This window comes from Bubalus bubalis, chromosome 21, assembly GCF_019923935.1.
Source record: "Bubalus bubalis isolate 160015118507 breed Murrah chromosome 21, NDDB_SH_1, whole genome shotgun sequence".
NCBI lineage: Eukaryota > Metazoa > Chordata > Mammalia > Artiodactyla > Bovidae > Bubalus > Bubalus bubalis.
In genome coordinates, this window is record NC_059177.1 from 7,999,986 (window position 1) to 8,022,419 (window position 22,434).

Below are 22,434 nucleotides of genomic sequence, written 5' to 3' on the forward strand. Positions count from 1 at the left end.
CACAGTGGCAATTTATTTTCTGTGTCCGACAGTGTCATTTAATAAAATAAATGCTGCCAACAGTTCATTCTGCTAGCTCTCCAAGCCTAATGTTTGACAAGGATATGCTTGCTTTATGATGATAACTTGATTTACTCCTATTTTGTTACTCAAACTGCAACTTTGAATGATGTATTTTCTAGTCTTGGAGTCTTCCCCTATGTTTGTAACACGACCCATTAGCTACATTGCTCTGAGATTAGTTGGTAGTGATGCCAACTCTGCAAATATACCCCAAACCACTGAACTGAACACTTTAAATGGGTGACTTTCACAGTATGTAAATTATATCTCATTATTAAAACTGTTCTTTTTTTTTAAGTGCTAACTCCCAGTGTTCACTGCAACACTGTTTACAATAGCGAAGATATGGAAGCAACCTAAATTTCCATTGACAGAAATGGATAAAGAAGATACAGTACATGTACACAATGGAATATTCCTCAGCCATTAAAAAAGATAAAATAATGCCATTACAGCAACATGGATGGACCTAGAGATTATCATACTGAGTGAAGTAAGTCAGATAAAGACAAATATCACATGACATCACTTATATGGGGGAATCTAAAAAAAAATGATACAAAAGAACTTATTTACAAAATAAACTCACAGACTGAGAGGAATGAATTTATGGTTACCAGGGCAGGGGTGGGGGAGGGGCAGTTAGGGAGTTTGGGATTGACATGTACACACTGCTATATTTAAAATAAATAACCAGGACTTCCCTGGTAATCCAGTGGTTAAGACTCTACATTGTCAATGCAGGGGGTGCAGGTTTGATCCCTGGTCTGGTCAAGGAGCTAAGGTCTCACATGCCCCGAAGCCCAAAACCAAAACATAAAAACAGAGGCAATATTGTAACAAATTCAATAAAGACTTAAAAAATGGTCCACATCAAAAAATCTCAAAAAGAAATAAAACAAAATGGACAAACAAGGAGCTACTGTATAGCACAGGGAACTTTGCTCAATATTGTATAACAATCTAAATGGGAAAAGAATTTGAAAAAAGAATAGATACATGTATAACTGAATTACTTTGCTGTGCACATGAAAATAACTTTTTGTTTAATATAGCAGTTAAAGAACAGAAAGAGACTTGTTTATAGAACATAGCTCACATGGGTAAAAGAATTATAATTAGATATTATCCCTGCTCATCTTTATTGTCTTAAAGAGAGGTTTTATATGGCGTTGGAGCAGCCATTTCTTTGAAGAAGGTGACTTGCGGAGAGGGAAAATCTCCCTTTCCCTAACACCATCTCTAAAAAAAGGTAGAAGATCAAATTTTGCTTGTACATCTTACAAGTAGAAAGCTGAGATTATTTTAAAAACACTGAAACCAATGTGGTATTATCTGAATGCAGGACATTACGATTTTTATAGAGCAATGGTTCCCAACCTTGGCAGTACATTGAAATCACCTGAGGAGTTTTAACAATACAACGATTGGGTCATACTTGAAGAGACTCTGATTTATGTGGTCTGAGGTGTGGCTGGGGTTTGGAATTTTAAAAGCTTTGCTAGTGATTCTAATGTGTAGACAAGGTTGAGATACACTGCCGTGCAGAAAAAGGAGTAGCAGAATATCTGACTGGTTATTAGTCCCTTGGCGCTCTGAAATTTCCAGTTACTGCTCATTTTTAAAAGCTTACATTTATGCCTAGGTCAGACAAGAGATGTTGGTAAGTGCCTAGAACAGATAACTTATTCTTAGTGGTTGTATTTAGGTTACTAAGTTTAAAGTCTTTATTGAATTTGTTACAATATTGCCTCTGTTCTATTTTCATTGCTAATTGTAAGCTTCCAATAACCATCTCTTAATGACTGATGTAATGACTTGGGGATATGGAACAACTCAGCAGAGAGCATCAAAGATAAAAGGTAACTAATTTCTTTGAAAAATTTCTTACCTCTATTGCTCTGTTCTTTCTTTCCAGAACTATTTGTTAGACATTAGACTCTCTGGATTAGTTGCACTCGCTGATTTTCATATCCTTTTTTCCTTTTACTTAAAATATCTTTTATTTTGATTCTACTTTCTAGGATAATTCCTCTATTTTGTTTTCCAAACCATCTATTGAATTTTAAAATACTGGTTGTTATATTTTTATTTCCAAGAACTTTTTCTAAATCTCTTACTGTACTTCTAAGAAATCTGTTCTTGTGTCGTAGATGTAACTTCTGTTATTTCTGTAAAGGTTTTTACAGATTTTTTTATGCTTCCTGCATATTCTATTTACCTGAACGTCCTTTTTTTCATCTCTGTCTTTCACGATAGAATGTGTCCTTAAATGTTTAGTTAGTAGGAGGATAACAAAAATATTTTAGAAGCTTTGTATGTATGGATCAGATCACTGGGGGGTGATCAGGCAAGAACAAGGATCTTTGATTTGTACTTCACCAAATGTCAGGATCTTTAGGTTTGTTCCTCTTGACTAGGTCAGTTTTCTCAGAGAGTAATCCTTCAACCTCCTGCCTAGAATGCAGTTATGGGTTGAATTGTGTCCCCAAAAAGATCTGTTGCAGTCCTCACCTTCAGTACCTCAGAATGTGACCGTATTTGGAAATAGGGTTGTAATTCATTAAGATGAGGTCATATTGGTGTAGGGTGAGCCCTTAATCCAATATGACATGTCCTTATAAGAGGAGATAGAGACACACACACACACAGGGAAAGAACCACCATGTGGGGCTGGAGGTAGAAGGAATACCTCGGGTTATCAGAAACTTGAAGAGACAAGGAAGAATTCTAGGAGCTTTGGAGAAAGCATGACCCTGCCAACACCTTGATTTCCAACTTCTAGTTCCTTAACTGTTAGACAATAAGGTGAAAGTGAAAGTGTTAGTCACTCAGTTGTGTCTGTCTCTTTGAGACGCCTTGGACCAGGCTTCTCTGTCTGTGGGATTTCCCAGACAAGAATACTGGAGTGGTAGCCATTCCCTTCTCCAGGGGATCTTCCTGACCCAGGGGTCAAACCCAAGTCTCCTGCATTGCAGGCGGATTCTTTATCATCTGAGCCACCGGAGATGTTGTTTTAAACCAGCTAATTTGCAGTACAATAGCCTGAGGAATTAATATAGACTCATAAGCCTGGTTTTCACGAAACAGCAGGGGAAGGATGCTGCTGATCCCATTCAGTATCTAGACTATAATTAATTCCCCTCGTCTCACTGTGGCACTTTACCCCTGCCCTCAGCTCTGCCTCATATGCTCTTTGGTTCAGTTTTTTCAGTATCTGAGCCTCCAGTATTGTGCTATTGTGGGGGAAGGATAGCCTTCTGGTGGCACCAGGTGGGGAAAGTGATTTTCTGTTTCTCACCTGTTGTTTTAACTGCTTCTTATTCATATAATCAGCCAATCCTCCCACACTCTCATCCTACCTTTGGAAGTACTTGGTCCTTCTTTTATATGCGATCCCATGGACTGCAGCCTACCAGGCTCCTCCATCCATGGGATTTCCCAGGCAAGAGTACTGGAGTGGGTTGCCATTGTCTACTCCAATTATATTTATTTATTTTTGGCTGTGCTGGGTCTTGCTGCGTGAGCTTTTCTCTAGATGCAGTGATAATCAGGGGCTGTTCTACACTTGCGGTGTGTGGGCTTCTCATTATGGTGGCTTCTCTTGTTGCAGTCCAGGGGCTCTAGGCTCAGTAGTGTGGCTCAGAGGCTCTAGAGCACAGGCGCAGTAATCGTGGTGCGGGGGCTTTGTTACTACATGGCATATGGGATCTTCCTGGATCAGGGGTTGAACCCGTGTCTCCTGCCTTGGCGGGCAGATTGTTTACCACTGAGCCACTAGAGAAACCCTTGGTTCTTCTTTTTTAAAGTCTTCTTTTTATTTATTTTTTGAAAGACTTTTTTAAGTGGACCATTTTTAGTCTTTATTGAATTTGTTACATGACTGTTTCTGTTTTCTGTTTAGGTTTTTTGGTTGTGAGGTATGTGGGGTCTGAGCTCCCCCACCATGGAGTGAATCAGCATCCCCTGTATTGGAAGGTGAAGTCTTAACCAGTCGACCACCAGGGAAGTCCCAGTACTAATTCCTTACTTATTCTGAGTTCAAGTCTTTTCGGAGAGTTTTGCCCTTTGATTAAGTTTGTTCTAAATTGCTCCCCCCACCACTGAAAAGTAAGTAGGCTTTCAGCTTTTTCAGTGCTGTTAAGTCTGGTTTTTTGGTTGTCAATATTTTGGCTTTTGTTTTTTATTCTTATGAGTCTATATCTTTTTTAAAAAAATTATGTATGAAAATTTTGGTGAGAATTTGGAAAGGAGCTGATGAATCTATGTACTCAATCAAGCATGGTCAGCTAGAAATCCAACCACATAACTTTTTAGAGGATCTAGTTGTGAGTTAAGTAGAAAGGAAAGAGAACTTGTTCAACTTGATAAAACCTACAGCTAATAAAATATTTAATTATGTATAATGTTTAATGGCAAAATTATTGAATGCTTTCTCCCCTAAGACCAGGAGCAAAACAAGTATGCTTACTGTCCCTTTTACTCAGCATATCACTGGACATGCTCGCCAGTGCAATAAGGGAAGTTTTGCTTTTTGGAACTTTCTGGAGAAGAAAATTTTTTTCCGAATACTTTCATATTAGTTGACTCTGTGGATGTGGAACCCATGAACACAGAACTTGTGGATCCAGAGGGTCAACTGAAGTTAACTGTATGTCAAATGTAACTCAATAAAACTGTTAAAAATTCAACTCAGAGAAAGACAAATGTCATATTATATGTGGAATAAAAAAAATGATACACATGAGCTTATTTACAAAACAAAAAGAGACCCAAAGACATAGAAAACAAACTTATGGTTACTAAAGAGGAAAGGGTGGTGAGGGAGGGATAAATTAGGAGTTGGGATTAGCAGACACAAACTGCTGTGTGTAACATAGTTAAACAACAAAGACGTACTGTATAGCACAAGGAGCTATACTCTGTGTCAGTGTCAACCGCTAATGGGAAAGGATCTGAAAAAAGAATATACACCACCCTTATGGCAGAAAGCGAAGAAGAACTAAAGAGCCTCTTGATGAAAGTGAAAGAGAAGAGTGAAAAAGTTGGCTTAAAACTCAACATTTAGAAAACTAAGTTCATGGCATCTGGTCCCATCACTTCATGGCAAATAGATGGGGAAACAGTGACAGACTTGATCTTTTTGGGATCCAAAATCACTGCAGATGGTGAGTGCAGCTATGAAATTAAAAGACACTTACTCCTTGGAAGAAAAGTTATGACCAACCTAGACATATTAAAAAGCAGAGACATTACCTTGTTGACAAAGGTCCATCTAGTCAAAGCTATAGTTTTTCCAGTGGTCATGTATGGAGAACACTCTTGAGAGTCCCTTGGACAGCAAGGAGATCCAACCATTCCATCCTAAAGGAAATCAGTCCTGAATATTCATTGGAAGGACTGATGCTGAAGCAGAAACTTTGGCCACCTGATGCAAAGAACTGACTCATTTGAATAGACCCTGATACTGGGAAAAGATTGAAGGCGGGAGGAGAAGGGGACGACAGAGCATGAGATGGTTGGATGGCATCACTGACTTAATGGACATGAGTTTGAGTAAACTCCGGGAGTGAGTGATGGACAGGGAGGCCTGGCATGCTAAAGTCCATGGGGTCGCAAAGAGTCAGACATGACTGAACGACTGAACTGAACTGAACTGATATATATATTTTAGGTTGGCCAAAAAGTTCATGTGGGTTTTATAAGCCCTTACGGAAATATATACACGCATACACACACACATATACACACATACACTGAGTCACTTTGCTGTACACTTGAAACTAGACAACACTGTACATAACTACACTTCACTTTTTTTCAAGTGGTACAATAAAAAAGGTGGACTCTTGTCATTTTGGTGTGGTTTCCGGATGGAGCAGAGAAATAGATGTGGTTCATCCATCATGTTTACCTAAAAATCCAATCACATAACTTTTTAAAGAATCCTGTTTTCATTTCAAAAAATTTTTGTAATATTCTTGGTTTATTTCTCTCTATCACTCATGAACACTCCCATTCATTTATGCCTCATTTTGTTCCCAGCCCAACCAAGTTCTGGGTTGAGTCCTAGGGATGGGCTTCAATGCAGTGAATTACGGAAGGTACCTGGAATGTTATTGCCTGAGGAATAACTGCATAGTTAAATCAGGTACAGATCTGTCCCTGAAGCAAGAGAATAGACCAATCAATGTTTCAGGTTCTTTTCTTTTCAATACAAGCATTGATTGCTCATGTTATAAATGATGATTCTTAAAAATGAAGGAGTTGACAAATTAGATAGTATGGCTTGGCATTTGCAGTTTTGTATATGCCCTCTCCCTCCTCACCCCTTCATCCAAGCGTAATCCAAGTCTTAATAGTATCTGAAAAAGACCTTGACTCTGCAGGTTCCTGGGATGGGTGGAGTGAGCATGAATGATATACACATGTAAGGTATGCCCATCACATGTGTGGACATGTCAGAGGAACACCCATGTCATGATTGGTGAATTTAGATGGGAATTCTTTTCCTCAGCACTGCTTTAATCATGCATTACTTCTTTTTAATAAGAGGAGTCTCTGGTTTTACCAGTTATATTTTCCTTACAACACATTAGATAAATAATGGTTTTCATTTTAAATGTTTTTGCTCTCACAGTGTGAATCGGAAAGTCCCAGGATGATCAGGAATTTTTCTTGAGTATAAATCTGAAACAGAAACTCTCCAGATCTCAAAGACCTTTCACATAGAAATCAGAAGGCTCCAGTCTGGAATAGCACCTTAAAAATGAGGTAAAGCCATTTACTAAATTGTTAAAGGAAAGAAAAGGAAGAAAACTGGGGGAAATGAACCCACTGAGGGTAGTGTATGTGTTTTATTACTTCTGTACTCATATTGCCAAGCACAATAGCTAGATGTCTGTTGGGCATCTATCATTTGGGGTGTAATTTGCATTCCTCTCCTCATACTCTGATACCAGACTGCTTCTTTCCTGTGGGGAAGTCCTATCAAGTGGGTCTGGTGAGACTGTCAGTGTTCACTCCCCCACAGGTGACCAGGTCTGGCCATTCATTTTCCTGGGAACGTTAATTGATTTAGACGAACAGTTACCTGAACTAACCTAGGCCAAATGAAGTTTTCAATTAAGACTTCTTTTGCCTGCTCGTTGGAGAGATTTCTCCGAGATATAGATACTGATTTTTTATATAAAACTTTTTTTTTGAATTAGCTTTTTATTTGTTTATTTATTTATTTGGCTGTGTCGGGTCTTAGTTGCAGCACGCGGGATCTTTCATTGCAGCTGAAGGAAAGTTACATGGCCCAAAATAGCCTGGAGTTAAAACTCCCCTCTGGGTCCTCCCCACCATTCTATGCAAAACAAAGAACTCTATCACCCGAAGGAAAAAAATGGACATTAAGGTTGATTAGCCCAGCTCCCAGCCGGTCCAGCCTCTGGCTGAGCTCCAGAATTCCTTGCCCCAGCCATTTAAGAGATAACTACTCCGAACAACCTTGGAGAAGAACAGGCACCTTAAGACTGTAGCTTTCCACATACATGCCTATATATACTTCCTCTTTTCTCGGGTCCGTGCAGGTCCGTGCAGCCGCTCACTATCTGACTGCTGCCCCTTCTCGCCTCATTAAAGGTGATCTGTTCCTGTAAAGTGCCCGCTTGGTCTTTTTCCAAACCTCACCTTCTCTAACTCCCTTACCCTACAGCAGCTCTTGGGCTTCTCTAACTGCTGCTCTAACTCCAGAACACATGGGCTCATTAGTTGTGGCATGCAGGCTTAGTTGCTCCATGACACGTGAGATCTAGTTCCCCAATCAGGGATCAAACCGGCATCCACTGCATTGGAAGGTGGCTTCTTAACCACTGGACCACCAGGGAAGTCTCATGAGATACAGACATAACCTTCGATTGTAGGAGAAAAACATGAGCCCCTGTAGATAGTATTTGAGCCCCTAATCCAGCTACAGCTGAAAGTAGACGCAATCCTTTACTGTTTGAGCTAATTTGAGTTGGGTTTCTGTTACTCACAGCCAAAAGAATTCCAACTAATGCAATCATGATTTAATGGCACCCTCTAAAATATTACTTTTAAAAATCAATATGAAGGTCAACAGTCTCCCAACTCAAATAAAACAAAATACAGGAAACTAAAATTTAACCCCACGTTGGGAGAGAATGGTTTGCAAGTAGGATCAATTTTCAAATAGTAAAATCTTTCAGACAATAAATAGAAGTAGTGAGGGAGTCTAAACATTTCTTTTGAGGGACTTCTCTGATGGTCCAGTGAATAAGACTCCGTACTCCCAGTGCAGGGGGCGTGGGTTGGATCCCTGGTTGGGGAACTAAGATCCTATATCCACAGCTAAGCCTGTGTGCGCAACTAGAGAAGCCCACATGCTACAATGAAGACCCAGTGCAGCCAAAATAAATAATAGAAAATGAAAGTAAATAAATAACTTTTTAGAATGTTTAGAAATGATCTCTCCTCAAAAGTGGTTTAGCTATCTAGACCTGGAGAATAAGCGACAGCTTAAGATCTCTGAGAATGCAACTATCGCTTATCTGTCAAAGTTACACTGAAGTTAAGAATAAAATGAAGCCATATTTTCTTAAGGATCTTTAGCTGTTTAGTCGCAAGTCATGTCCGACTCTTTTGCAACCCCATGGACTGCAGCCTGCCAGGCTCCTCTGTCCGTGGGATTTCCCAGCAAGAATACTGGAGTGGTTGCCATTTGCTTCTCCAGGGCATTTGGAGATCGAACTCTCTTGCATTGGCAGGCAGATTCTTTGCTGCTGAGCCAGTTACAAAGACACTGAGCCCCTCCCTCCCACTAAGGTACCCAGTCCCTGCTCCTATATGCCCTGTCCTTTCTCAGAGTTCCGCAGGTACTGTCTCACTGCTGTGACAAAATGGCCCTCCTTTTGCTCCCATCTGATCAGCTTCCCTGGCTGTCCCGAGTCTTCAAGAAGAATCCAGAGTCAAGGAGCAGTGCTGACCTCCTGGACCCCCTACTGCACCCCCGAACTTCCAGAGGCTTGTGGTTGTCGTGTCAAAGTGGGAAGAATGACTTCTCTGCAAGTGCTTGCTACTTGTTGTCAACCAGGAGGTCCTGAAGTAGCACTAAAGTCTCATAAAGTCGGTCATGAAAACCGGTTGAGGGATTTCCCTGGCAGTCCAGTGGTTAAAACTGCCTGCTAATGCAGGGGGTGTGGGTTTGATTCCTGGTGGCACCCCACTCCAGTACTCTTGCCTGGAAAATCCCATGGACGGAGGAGCCTGGTAGGCTGCAGTCCATGGGGTCGCTAGGAGTCGGACACAACTGAGTGACTTCACTTTCACTTTCATGCATTGGAGAAGGAAATGGCAGCCCACTCCAGTGTTCTTGCCTGGAGAGTCCCAGGGACAGGGAAGCCTGGTGGGCTGCCGTCTATGCGGTTGCACAGAGTCGGACACAACTGAAGTGACTAAGCAGCAGCAGCAGCAGCAGCAGGGAGAGCTAAGATCTCACATGCCTGGTCGCCAAAATAAGGACACATAAAGCAGAAGCAATATTGTAACAAATTCAATAAAGACTTAAAAAAAAAACAAAACACAAGTTGAGCCATAAATTCGAACATGTACACACATACATACCCCACACACATGCTTATACACAGGCACGCTGCTCTTTAGATACAGAACACAGCCATTTTTATAATTATGTAAATATGTAGTCTCTCCACCTACAGTAGCAGGGACAAATTTTAGCTTCGTCATACTGAGCACTCTAGAAAAAGCAGAGGCTTTCACATCTCCTTTTCAAAAGGAGCTCTTTGGTTTACATTTTTTTTTAAATGATGGTATAAAACTGGTGGTGAAATTTATCACTTATTTTTAATTTTCTACATTCTTTTAATTTTAAGGGAGTTTTTGGTGTTGACATTTTACCAGTTTGAATGAAGCATGGAAACCTTACTGTCCTTTCCCCTTCAGTTCAGATCAGTCGCTCAGTCGTGTCCGACTCTTTGCAACCCCATGAATCGCAGCATGCCAGGCCTCCCTGTCCATCACCAACTCCCGGAGTTCACCCAGACTCGCGTCCATCGAGTCAGTGATGCCATCCAGCCATCTCATCCTCTGTCGTCCCCTTCTCCTCCTGCCCCCAATCCCTCCCAGCATCACAGTCTTTTCCAATGAGTCAACTCTTCCAATGAGGTGGCCAAAGTACTGGAGGTTCAGCCTGAGCATCATTCCTTCTAAAGAAATCCCAGGACTGATCTTTAGAATGGACTGGTTGGATCTCCTTGCAGTCCAAGGGACTCTCAAGAGTCTTCTCCAACACCACAGTTCAAAAGCATCCATGCTTCGGTGCTCAGCCTTCTTCACAGTCCAACTCTCACATCCATACATGACCACAGAAAAAACCATAGCCTTGACTAGACGGACCTTTGTTGGCAAAGTAATGTCTCTGCTTTTGAATATGCTATCTAGGTTGGTCATAACTTTCCTTCCAAGGAGTAAGCATCTTTTAATTTCATGGCTGCAATCACCATCTGCAGTGATTTTGGAGCCCCCAAAAAGAAAGTCTGACACTGTTTCCACTGTTTGCCCATCTATTTCCCATGAAGTGGTGGGACCGGATGCCATGATCTTTGTTTTCTGAATGTTGAGCTTTAAGCCAACTTTTTCACTCTCCACTTTCACTTTCATCAAGAGGCTTTTGAGTTCCTCTTCACTTTCTGCCATAAGGGTGGTGTCATCTGCATATCTGAGGTGATTGATATTTCTCCCAGCAATCTTGATTCCAGCTTGTGCTTCTTCCAGTCCAGCGTTTCTCATGATGTACTCTGCATATAGGTTAAATAAACAGGGTGACAATATACAGCCTTGACGAACTCCTTTTCCTATTTGGAACCAGTCTGTTGTTCCATGTCCAGTTCTAACTGGTGCTTCCTGACCTGCATACAAATTTCTCAAGAGGCAGGTCAGGTGGTGTGGTATTCCCATCTCTTTCAGAATTTTCCACAGTTTATTGTGATCCACACAGTCCAAGGCTTTGGCATAGTCAATAAAGCAGAAATAGATGTTTTTCTGGAACTCTCTTGCTTTTTCCATGATCCAGCGGATGTTGGCAATTTGATCTCTGGTTCCTCTGCCTTTTCTAAAACCAGCTTGAACATCAGGAAGTTCACGGTTCACATATTGCTGAAGCCTGGCTTGGAGAATTTTGAGCATTACTTTACTAGCATGTGAGATGAGTGCAATTGTGCAGTAGTTTGAGCATTCTTTGGCATCGCCTTTCTTTGGGATTGGAATGAAAACTGACCTTTTCCAGTCCTGGGCCCACTGCTGAGTTTTCCAAATTTGCTGGCATATTAAATGCAGCACTTTCACAGCATCATCTTTCAGGATTTGAAATTATCTATCCCCATTTATAATTGTCTTAAGTGTTTCCTGTCCACATATTGAGGTATGTCAGGCAATGTTATCATTTTTGCTTCAACAAAGAAACATAATTTTAAAAACTCGAGAAGAAAAGTCAATTGTATTTATCAGTATTTTTACTCTGTTCATTATCCTTCCTTCTTCCTCAGGTTACAAGATTCCTCCTTTTATAAGTTTCATGGACTTCCCTGGAGGCCCAGTGGTTAAGACTCAGCTTCTAACACAGGGGGCGTAGGTTCGATCCCTGGTCTGGGAACTAAGATCCCACACGCCATTCAGTGCAGCCAAAAAAACCCAAAACAAACACCACCTATCTCCTTTTGTAAGTTTCCTTCTGTTTAAAGAATTTCCATTAACTATCTTTCCGGGTTTAGTCTGATGTTGACAAATTCTTTTAGTTTTTCTCCATGAGAATGTCTTGATATCCTCTTCTACCTGAAGCATACTTTCACTGAATGTAGAATTCTGGATTCACAGTTCTTTTCTTTTAATGCTTCAAAAATGTTGAGTCACTTCCTTTTGGCCTCCATGATTTCTAACGAGAAATCTGACATCATTCAAATTGTTTTTACTCTACTTACTTGTAGACATCACTTCTGTCTCCTCTCTTTTTTTCTGTCTTTAGCTTTCAGAAGTTGGTTAGGATCAATCTTGGCATGTATTTCTTTGGGCTTGTCCTGATTGGGATTCAACAGCTTCTTGAATCTATGGGTTAATATCTTCTGCCAAGTTCAGAACACTTTCAGCCACTATTTTGTTGAGCTCTTTTTCAGTCTCACACTCTTTCCCTTCTCTGGAAAGACTCGTTATGATCTCACATATCCCTGAGGTTCTCTTCATTTTTTTTTTCTTTCAGTTTATTTTCTTCCTGTAGTTCTAATTGGATAAGTCTTATTGATCTCACTTCAAACTCACTGATTTATTCTCCTGTCTGCTATTAAACCCTTCCAGAGAGTTCTTATATTTTATTATATTTCTCAGTTCTAAAATTCTCTTTTGGCTCTTCTTTATAGTTTCCATTTCTTTGCTGAAATTTCCCATTTTTTTCACTTGTCTAAAGCATGTTCAAAATTTTTCATTGCAGCATTTTTTATGATGGACTCTTTAAAACCCCCATCGGCTAGTTCCAACATCTGTGTTATCTTGGTCTTGCCATCTGTTTGACCGCCTTTTCTCATTCTAGTGGAGACTTTCCTGATTCGTGGGAGTAGGGTTTCTTTTTCTAAATTAGTTCCAGACATCTTGGTTATTATGTTATGAAATCGTTCCTTTTATTGAAAGCTTCAGTTTCAGCAGGTTTCCTCCGACATCACACCGGTGGAGGGAGTGGGATGCTGTCTTTCACTGCCAGGTGGAGTGGGAGCCAAGTTCTCTGCCTGAAGCTGTGGAGGATGAAGGGCTTTTGAACAGAATGGTTAGGATGAAAGTCCTGGCTCCTCACTTGACCTTCTCTGACATCATTCAGACACAGGGAGGAGGGTGCCTCATTCCAGCGAGATGAGGATGGAAGTCCAGGCTCTCCACTCAACCTCTGTTGACAAGGGTGGGGATGGGGCCTGTTATTCCTGAGGCATTTGACTGCAGTAGGGCCATTATTGTCTACAAGTTTTCAGTCTTACTAGACTGCTCCTTTCCTGTCCTTTGGCTAGAAATAATGAATTTTTCTTAGACTTTTTTTTTTTTTTTTGGGTTGACATGGCATTTCTGGGTTGGTAGTTTCTCCAGGACCCAGTTGAGAATATAAAAGAAAAAGAAAACCTACGGAATTCAATACACAGCAATCCTTGGGTCCTGAGGTCCCTAACTATTCTGTTTTCTTTGCTCCATCTTTCAAAGCTGTCTTTATTTGTTTTAAGTATAATATCCAAAGTTTTTAAGGAGATCAAGTCAGTCAATCCTAAAGGAAATCAACCCTGAATATTCATTGGAAGGGCTGAGGCAGAAGTTGAAGTTCCAATACTTTGGCCACCTGATGCAAAGAGCCGACACTGGAAAAGACCCAGCTGCTGGCAAAGATTGAGGGCAGGAGGAGAAGGAGGCAGCAGAGGATGAGATGATTGGATGGCATCTCATCTCATCTCATCTCAATGGACATGAGTTTGAACAAGCTCTGGGAGATAGTGAAGGACAGGAAAGCCTGGTGTGCTTCAGTCCATAGGGTTACAAAGAATCAGACAAAACTTAGTGACTGAACCACAATTCATTTAATGTATATATTCATCAGCCCAGTGCCAGTGGATGGCAAATAGCAAGTACTCAATAAAACAATGAGCTTTTATTATTTACAATGACATGAAATAAATATCTGCTGGATAGATTGTCCCAACCCGTGGGTTAGCAGGCTGTAGCTTCTCTTTTCAATGTTTTGTGTTATCCAGTATATTCCAGGAGAAGGTATGTCAAGTCTATTCCTGAATTAACCTACACTTGAACCCAATTTCTCTATTGAATGGCGCCGTAAGGTCTCAGTCCTCAGTACCAAAGTCAGGTCTTTCTCTGCTGGTCACCACTGCTTGTATTGTGATTGTTCCTGGCAGTTGCAGCTCTCCACTACCTCGAGTGTTCACAAAGGTCTCCTTTTTTACCCCCAAACACTCCATATAGCAGGTTTACTGAAAGTTTTAACATAAGTGAATGTTAGTACAGAGAAAGTGGAACTTTGAAACTGTATATCAGGGGACTTCCCTGGTGGTCCAGTGGTTCAGATTCTACCTTCCAATGCAGGGGACATGGGTTCAATCCCTGGTCAGGGAACTAAGATTCCACATTCTGTGGAGCCACTAAGCCTGGGTGCCATAACTAGAGAAAGACCAGGTGTTGCAATGAAGACCCAGCACAGCCAAAAAAAGAAAAAAAACCTGTACATAAATCGTTACTACTCCTAAATCAGGCATGCTGCAAAATCTTTTTTTGTATCAAATAACAGCTCTTAAAAGACTCTTTACAGCTTTTACAACCTACAAAGCAAAAGACAAAAATTACAGCTATAAATTTAAAACAATATTTTCTCTTTCCCTAAAACCCTAGGAACAGTGTTCCCACAATACTCTCTACAACAAAGGAGTAGTAAAACCATCTTTTAAAATGATATTTTTTTCCTGTGTCTTTCCACCAAGGATTCAGACATATTAAGGCTCTAATTTATATAAGTAACCCTATGTGTGCATGCGTGCTCAGTCACTCAGTTGTGTCCGACTCTTTGCAACCTCATGACTATAGCTTGCCAGGCTCCTCTGTCCATAGCATGTCCCCGGCAAGAATATTGGAGTGGGTCGCCATTTTCTCCTCCAGGGGATCTAGGGATTGAACCCCCATCTCCTGTACTGGCAAGAGGATTCTTTACTACTGAGCCACCTCGGAAGCCCTATATAACTCCATACTCTCCATATTAAGATACATCTTTTTATGTGACCAAGAATATTCACAAAATATGATTTTTTTAAAGTTAATAGATTTCAAAAAATAGAAATGATATAGGCAACATTAATTTTTGAAAATATTATTTTTATCTAATATAATTAAATTAGAAATTAATAATATGACTATACCAGTAAATCATAAACATTTTAAACATTTTTTGGATTAAAGAGGAAATTGAAAGTAAAATTGTAACTGTATTTCATATAGAAAAACATCTGAGATACATACAAAAGTACTAAGTTCTAATACATTAATTTTTTAAAAAGCAAGACTAACAGTAAAATAATTAATGTTCAAATCAAGAAATTATAAAAACACAAAATCTTAGCATTATAAAAGTTATTATATTAAATATAAAAGTAAAATTAACAATTTTTTAAAGTGGCACATTTGAGAATTAAACCCCAAACAGAATTTTTCAAAAAAAAAAAAAGCAGCAATATTAATTGTTTTTTAAACTTAACTGAAGTTAAAAGAGTAAAATCATAAATATATAAAATAAGAATTTATATGAAAGTTAAATATAGATACAGGAGAAGTTAATAGATTAAGGTGAGACTAAGAAAGGCAATGCCAAAGAATGCTCAAACTACCGCACAATTGCACTCATCTCACACGCTAGTAAAGTAATGCTCAAAATTCTCCAAGCCAGGCTTCAGCAATATGTGAACCGTGAACTTCCTGATGTTCAAGCTGGTTTTAGAAAAGGCAGAGGAACCAGAGATCAAATTGCCAACATCCACTGGATCATGGAAAAAGCAAGAGAGTTCCAGAAAAACATCTATTTCTGCTTTATTGACTATGCCAAAGCCTTTGACTGTGTGGATCACAATAAACTGTGGAAAATTCTGAAAGAGATGGGAATACCAGACCACCTGATCTGCCTCTTGAGAAATTTGTATGCAGGTCAGGAAGCACCAGTTAGAACTGGACATGGAACAACAGACTGGTTCCAAATAGGAAAAGGAGTTTGTCAAGGCCGTATATTGTCACCCTGTTTATTTAACCTATATGCAGAGTACATCATGAGAAACGCTGGACTGGAAGAAGCCCAAGCTGGAATCAAGATTGCTGGGAGAAATATCAATCACCTCAGATATGCAGATGACACCACCCTTATGGCAGAAAGTGAAGAGGAACTCAAAAGCCTCTTGATGAAAGTGAAAGTGGAGAGTGAAAAAGTTGGCTTAAAGCTCAACATTCAGAAAACAAAGATCATGGCATCCGGTCCCACCACTTCATGGGAAATAGATGGGCAAACAGTGGAAACAGTGTCAGACTTTCTTTTTGGGGGCTCCAAAATCACTGCAGATGATGACTGCAGCCATGAACTTAAAAGACACTTACTCCTTGGAAGGAAAGTTATGACCAACCTGGATAGCATATTCAAAAGCAGAGACATTACTTTGCCAACAAAGGTCCATCTAGTCAAGGCTATGGTTTTTCCTGTGGTCATGTATGGATGTGAGAGTCGGACTGTGAAGAAGGCTGAGCGCCGAAGCATGGATGCTTTTGAACTGTGGTGTTGGAGAAGACTCTTGAGAGTCCCTTGGACTGCAAGGAGATCCAACCAGTCCATTCTGAAGGAGATCAGCCCTGGGATTTCTTTGGAAGGAATGATGCTAAAGCTGAACCTCCAGTACTTTGGCCACCTCATTGGAAGAGTTGACTCATTGGAAAAGACTGTGATGCTGGGAGGGATTGGGGGCAGGAGGAGAAGGGGACGACAGAGGATGAGATGGCTGGATGGCATCACTGACTCGATGGATGTGAGTCTCAGTGAACTCTGGGAGATGGACAGGGAGGCTTGGCGTGCTGCGATTCATGGGGTCACAGAGTCGGACACGACTGAGCGACTGATCTGATCTGATCTGATCTTGTATATCACTAGAAAAGAAATTTGAGAACCCGGTTCAAATGAGGGATTGCCAAAACTGACCTTAGAATAGACAGAAAATATAAATAGACTGAGTATCACAGAAAAATGGGGGGAAATATTAAAGAGCTACTCCCCCTAAACCACCCTGGCACAAACATTTTCACTGAAAACTTCTACCAAACCTTAAGAAATAATGACTCTGTGCTCCTGTGTTCTAAAGTGTGTAATGAAAAGATTTCATAATGTTTAATGAAGTGAATATAACCACAAAGATATTACCAAAAACTAAAACTATAGCTTAATATAATTTACAAATATTTATATAAAAAGCATAGACTTCACTATGCCAATAAAGGTCCACATAGTCAAAGCTATGGTTTTTCTAGTAGTCATGTATGGATCTGAGAGTGGGAAAGAAGGCTGAGAGCCAAAGAATTCATGCTTTTGAACTATGGTGCTGGAGAAGACTCTTGAGAATCCCCTGGACAGCAAGGAAGTCAATCCTAAAGGAAATCAACCCTGAATATTCATTGGAAGGACTAATGCTGAAGCTGAAGCTCCAATACTTTGGTCACCAGATGCAAAGAACTGACTCATTGGAAAAGACCCTCATGCTGGGAAAGATTGAAGGCAGGAGGAGAAAGCGATAACAGAGGATGTAATGGTGGGATGGCATTACTGACTCACCGGACATGAGTTTGAGTAAACTCAGGGAGATAGTGAAGGACAGGGAAGCCTGGCATGATGCAGTTCATGGGGTTGCAAAGAGTCAGACATGACTTAGTGACGAAGAATAACAACAAAACAGAATTAATGAATGCATGCATGCTAAGTCACTTCAGTCATGTCCGACTCTTTGCGACCCCACGGACTGTAGCCCGTCAGGCTCCTCTGTCCATGGATTCTCCAGGAAAGAATACTGCAGTGGGCTGCCGTTTCCTTCTCCAAACAGAATTCAGTTCAGTTCAGTTCAGTTCAGTCGCTCAGTTATGTCCAACTCTTTGCGACCCCATGAATCACGGCACGCCAGGCCTCCCTGTCCATCACCAACTCCTGGAGTTCACTCAGACTCATGTCCATCAAGTCAGTGATACCATCCAGCCATCTCATCCTCTGTTGTCCCCTTCTCCTCCTGCTCCCAATCCCTCCCAGCATCAGAGTCTTTTCCAATGAGTCAACTCTTTGCATGAGGTGGCCAAAGTACTGGAGTTTCAGCTTTAGCATCATTCCTTCCAAAGAAATCCCAGGGCTGATCTCCTTCAGAATGGACTGGTTGGATCTCCTTGCAGTCCAAGGGACTCTCAAGAGTCTTCTCCAACACCACAGTTCAAAAGCATCAATTCTTCAGTGCTCAGCTTTCTTCACAGTCCAACTCTCACATCCATACATGAGCATAGGAAAAACCATAGCCTTGAGTAGATGGACCTTTGTTGGCAAAGTAATGTCTCTGCTTTTGAATATGCTATCTAGGTTGGTCATAACTTTCCTTCCAAGGAGCAAGCGTCTTTTAAGTTCATGGCTGCAGTCATCATCTGCAGTGATTTTGGAGCCCAGAAAAATAAAGTCTGACACTGTTTCCACTGTTTCCCCATCTATTTCCCATGAAGTGGTGGGACCGGATGCCATGATCTTTGTTTTCTGAATGTTGAGCTTTAAGCCAACTTTTTCACTCTCCACTTTCACTTTCATAAGAGGCTTTTTAGTTCCTCTTCACTTTCTGCCATAAGGGTGGTGTCATCTGCATATTTGAGGTTATTGATATTTCCTCAGATATGCGTGGGCGGCTGCAATGGCGCACATAGTGGGGCTGAGAGAAGCTGCCCCACGTCCAAGGACTGGTGGCTGTGCGGGGGCAGGAGGGCCTAGAGGAGCTACTCCACGTTCAAGGTCAGGAGGGGCGGCGGTGAGTAGATACCCCTCGTCCAAGGTAAGGAGCAGCAGTTGCACTTTGCTGAAGCAGCTGTGAAGAGATACCCCAAGTCCAAGGTAAGAGAAACCCAGGTAAGACGGTAGGTGTTGCAAGAGGGCATCAGAGGGCAGACACATTGAAACCATACTCACAGAAAACTAGCCAATCTGATCACATGGACCACAGCCTTGTCTAACTCAGTGAAACTAAGCCATGCCTGTGGGGCAACCCAAGACCGGCAGGTCATTGTGAAGAGGTCTGACAAGAATGTAGTCCACTGGAGAAGGGAATGGCAAACCACCTCAGTATTCTTGCCTTGAGAACCCCATGAACAGTATGAAAAGGCAAAATGATAGGATACTGAAAGAGGAACTCCCCAGGTTGGTAGGTGCCCAATATGCGACTGGAGATCAGTGGAGAAATAACTCCAGAAAGAATGAAGGGATGGAGCCAAAGCAAAAACAATACCCAGCTGTGGATGTGACTGGTGATAGAAGCAAGGTTTGATGCTGTAAAGAGCAATATTGCATAGGAACCTGGAATGTCAGGTCCATGAATCAAGGCAAATTGGAAGTGGTCAAACAGGAGATGGCAAGAGTGAACGTCAACATTCTAGGAATCAGTGAACTAAAATGGACTGGAATGGGTAAATTTAACTCAGATGACCATTATATCTACTACTGCGGGCAGGAATCCCTTAGAAGAAAGGGAGTAGCCATCATGGTCAACAAAAGAGTCTGAAATGCAGTACTTGGATGCAATCTCAAAAATGACAGAATGATCTCTGTTCGTTTCCAAGGCAAACCATTCAATATCACAGTAATCCAAGTCTATGCCCCAACCAGTAATGTTGGAGAAGCTGAAGTTGAACGGTTCTATGAAGACCTACAAGACCTTTTAGAACTAACACCCCGAAAAGATGTCCTTTTCATTATAGGGGACTGGAATGCAAAAGTAGGAAGTCAAGAAACACCTGGAGTAACAGACAAATTTGGCCTTGGAATACAGAATGAAGCAGGGCAAAGACTAATAGAGTTTTGCCAAGAAAATGCACTGGTCATAGCAAACACCCTCTTCCAACAACACAAGAGAAGACTCTACACATGGACATCACCAGATGGTCAACACCAAAATCAGATTAATTATATTCTTTGCAGCCAAAGATGGGAAAGCTCTATACAGTCAATAAAAACAAGACCAGGAGCTGACTGTGGCTCAGATCATGAACTCCTTATTGCCAAATTCAGACTTAACTTGAAGAAAGTAGGGAAAACCACTAGACCATTCAGGTATGACCTAAATCAAACAGAATTAAGGAGTACATTAAAAGAATAATACAGGAACTTCCCTGGGGGCCCAGTGGTTAAGACTCTGCACATCCAATGCAGGGGGCATGGGTCCAATTCCTGGTTGGGGACTTAAGATCCTGCATGCTGCACAGCACAGCCTATTATTATTTAATTAAAAAAAATAATAAATAAAAATATAAAAAATGATACAGCTTCATTAAGTGGTATTTACTCCAGGAATGCAAGGATTGTTCAATAATTCACCACTTACTAGAGGAAAAGCAAAATCATATTATCTCCACAAGTCCTGAAAAACATTAATGAAGTCCAACATTTATTTTTTATAGTATCTAGACAGATATAATAAGATAAGTTTTTAAATAAATTATATTGAGATAATTGGCTATTCATCTGAAAAAAAAAAAAGGAACTGCATTATTTCTTTTCAATTTGTACCCAAATTTCAAATGCATTAGATTAAATGTTTAAAAAAAAGGAAAACTTATAAAAGTATCAGGAGAAAATGTGGGACAATTTTCAAAACAATTAGAACCAGGGAAGAACTTACCCAGTAACACATAAAAATCAAGAACAATAAAGCAACAGATTTATATATTGAACTACCTAAAAAAACATGACAGAATTCTGCATAGCACTGAAACCTCATAAAGAGAGGAAAAGGGTAACAATAAACTTGGAAATAATATTTACATCACAGAGAGTTAATTTTCCTAATATATAGAGTGTCTACAAATTAATAATAAATAGCAAAATCCAATATAAAAGTGGAAAAGAACATAAATAGTGCCCAAAAGGAAATACCAATGGCTCTTAAATATATAAATACATGCATAATGTCATTTACTGTAAAAGATACCATTTTTTACATGTCAGATTGGCAAATATAAAACAAATAGCCACATATCATGTTGGGGAGGGTTAGACAAACAGCCATTTCCACATATTTTCCGTGGCAGTGAAAACTGATTTAACTTCTGTGGAAAGCACTTAAGCAATATCTGGCAAAATACATGTACCTTTTGACCCAGAAATTCCTCTAATGAGAATATTCCCTATAACAATATTCATAATTTATGATGTTTCACACAAAACAGGATTCACTATAGCATTCCCACAAGTACTTATTTAGTACCTAGACTTTGGAGACAACCTCAGCATCTGCTTTGTGCTCAGTCGTGCCCGACTCTGTGACCCCACGGACTACAACCCACCAGACTCCTCTGGCGATGGGATTTTCCAGACAAGACTACTCGAGTGGGTTGCCATTCCCTTCTCCAGGGGATCTTCCCCACCCAGGGGTCGAACCTGCATCTCCTGTGTCTCCTGCATTGCAGACGGATTCTTTACCCACTGAGCCATTAGGAAAGCCCTACATGGCAACAATCTACATGTTCATAATTAGAGGATCAATTTCCTAATTACAACAGAATACTGAATGGCTTCCACAAGTGAAACAGCATTGTTTACTGGTTAGGCACCATCTCCAACATGTATTTTCAAATAAATATGCAAAACAGTGACAGTGATACCATTTGTTTATATTAAACAAAAATAAACCCGCAAACATGCATATTTCATACATCTAATTTATATGTACATATGATATATATGGGCTTCCCTGGTGGCTCAGAAGGTAAAGAATTCATCTCAATGTAGGAGACTCAGGTATATTTTTATTTTATATTTCTGTTAGTTTATCCAAAACACTGGCAACCCTGCTTACCTCTTATGAGTGAACTGGATGCCTGCAGGAGAGATGCAGGAAGGAAGCTTACTTTTCACTTGATCCTCTTGACTTATGTCATGTTCCCTAGATGCGGAAATAGGGATTCTTGAGTATGTGCTTTCAAGGAAAGGGCAGGGATCAAAAGCTAAGCAAGAGGGCTTTCCCTGGTGGTCCAGTGGTTAAGAATCTGCCTTGCGGGCCTTCCTCGGTGGTCCAGTGGCTAAGACTCCACGCTCCCAATGCAGAGGGCCTGGGTTTGATCCCTGGTCTGGGAACTAAGTCCCATATGCCACAACTAAAGATTCTACACACAGCAGCTAAGACCTGACACAGCCAAATAAATAAATAAAAATAAATATTAAAAAAAAAAAAGAAAAGAATCTGCCTTGCAATGCCAGGGAGGGACACAGAAAGATCCCACATACCATGGGGCAACTAAACCCCTGTGCCACAACCACTGAGCCCATGCTCCAGAGTCTGCAAGCTGCAACTTCTGAAGCCCATGCAATCTAGAGCCGGTGCTCCCCAACAAGAGAAGCCACTGCAATGAGAAGCCTTTGTACCACAAGTAGAGAGTAGCCCCGGCTTGCCGCAATTAGAGAAAGCCCACTCATAGCAACGAGGATCCAACACGGCCAAACATGAAATAACTAAGTAAACATTTTTTTGAAAAGGTAAAAGGAAAAAAAATGAAGTGAGAATGTGT

The 22,434-nt window shown here is 40.6% G+C and overlaps 2 long non-coding RNA genes across 2 annotated transcripts; one reads left to right on the forward strand and one right to left on the reverse strand.

The window, feature by feature from the left end:
* Window positions 1-1,457: 1,457 nt before the first annotated feature.
* LOC112581188 lies at window positions 1,458-4,302 on the forward strand. Its single transcript, XR_006547422.1, has 3 exons — window positions 1,458-1,726; window positions 1,845-1,925; window positions 3,968-4,302. It is a non-coding gene; the product is annotated as an uncharacterized LOC112581188 (long non-coding RNA).
* A 9,371-nt stretch (window positions 4,303-13,673) lies between these two features.
* LOC123331008 lies at window positions 13,674-21,908 on the reverse strand. Its single transcript, XR_006547388.1, has 2 exons — window positions 21,726-21,908; window positions 13,674-14,096 (listed from the first exon to the last, which is right to left on the reverse strand). It is a non-coding gene; the product is annotated as an uncharacterized LOC123331008 (long non-coding RNA).
* Between the last annotated feature and the right edge of the window lie 526 nt (window positions 21,909-22,434).